Genomic DNA, 1,862 nt, shown 5'->3' with positions numbered 1-1,862 from the left:
CAGTAAGATAGATAAACAAATAAAAAACAAACTACCTAGATGTATGAAGCATTTGCCAAGAACATTTTGATGGGGTAAGGGTAAGGATGGAAACCCTGGTGGCATAGTGGTTAAGTGCTATGGCTGCAAACCAAAAGGTCAGCAGTTCAAATCCACCAAACGCTCCTTGGAAATTCTATGGGGCAATTCTACTCTGTCCTATAGGATTGCTATGAGTTGGAATCAACTCGATGGCACTGGGTTTTGGTTTTTGGCAAGGGTAAGGATAGCAGTGAATGTACTAAAATCAGTTTCAGGTATGACATTCCAGTGAGTTGGGTAAGAACTTGACCTAACTAGCCTCAAATGTCCTACCCAGCCCAAATATTTCAAAGCACTTTGCTTGGAACCTTCCCAGCCTGTTTTATCATCCTTATCTTAATCTCGTTTTCCACCTGTAAAGTCCTAGAGAATATACAACTCACTTTCACATATACTCTTATTGAGTGTTCCCAACAATCCTGTGAAAATCATAATCCAATAAATGATTTATAGGAAAAAATGTTCCAAGATAAGAAAATATTCCAACACTGTGTGAGTGATAGGATGGATTCTGTCACTGAAGCTTGGGGACACCATTATCTCTGGTTAGTGTCACACACATGCATCAGGATACTTCTTGTCTACTGAAAAAGTGATTTATCAAGAAAGTTTTGTATATTCTGTTACAGAGCTGAGAATGACTATAAGAGCATCAATGGGACATATAAAATATGTAAATATAACTTTCCCAACTGAGCCACAAAAACCTGCTTTCTTTCCCAAAATGAAATTATTTTTGTTTCTAGAAACGGAAACACAGTCATTTATATTTAGATTTCTGCTTAAGAAGACCATCTAGACTCTAAGCAAGCCAATTAACACAAGTCATTGTTAAGCAATGTAATGGGTCAAAGTCTATCTGCTGAAAGAGAATTCAGTCAATTGGACTGTTATTATCCCCAAAGCAAAAATATCTAGTCATATTCCTTTATCTCCTAATATTACCCATAAAATACCAATAGCAACATGTTAAAAAAAAAAACTAGCATAGTGGCACTTATGAAAATACCTAGGAGGGGGAGGGCATGGTTGGCAAACAAACATAGAAGGTGCACTTTATTTGCATAAAACTGGTAAATAAAAATGCTGAGTAGTATTAATATCTTACATCTCTATAGTCTTACATAGTTTACTGAGAACAATGATATACGTTATATCATCTAATCCCATTGAACTCCCTCTGAAGTAGTAAATGTCCCATTTTATAGTTGAGGAAACTGGAAAATTAGTGGTTAAGTGACTTGTTTGATTTCACATAGTAAGTAGCAGGGCCAAAATTGAACCCAGGTCTTCTGACTATAATTCCAAAGCTTTAGCCATGACACTTTGTTGTGAAAGCCCTTTACTTCTGTCTATTGGTAGCAATTATATTTCCAACTCTTTGGTAAAAAGTCCTGAAAACATTATGCCATGCAACATTTTCATAAACAGCAAATCTAAAAAACTCTGCCTTCTGGAAAGTATCATAAAGTGGTTATATTTGTTCTGCTATTTAAGTTGCTATTGGAATGATTTGGGAAATCAGGTCAAGGAAGGAGCAATGGTCAGTTTGGTCAATATGGTTGCTAGGGAAATAGGAACCTTTTACCATTTGTGCTTTTGAAAATTAAATGCTTTGAACAAACACAAAAGTTAAACAGGTGCTGAGTTGTTGCCAAAGTTTAGTATATCTGAACATAACATTTGTTTGATGAGTCTTTTCCTGAGAAAGAAAATACTTTTTACAGAATCATCAAACCATTTCAGCAGTCAAATGATAAGAGCAATGTCTTACATTTTTT

This window comes from Loxodonta africana, chromosome X (genome assembly GCF_030014295.1).
Source record: "Loxodonta africana isolate mLoxAfr1 chromosome X, mLoxAfr1.hap2, whole genome shotgun sequence".
Lineage (NCBI taxonomy): Eukaryota > Metazoa > Chordata > Mammalia > Proboscidea > Elephantidae > Loxodonta > Loxodonta africana.
This window is presented reverse-complemented; position numbering follows the sequence as displayed.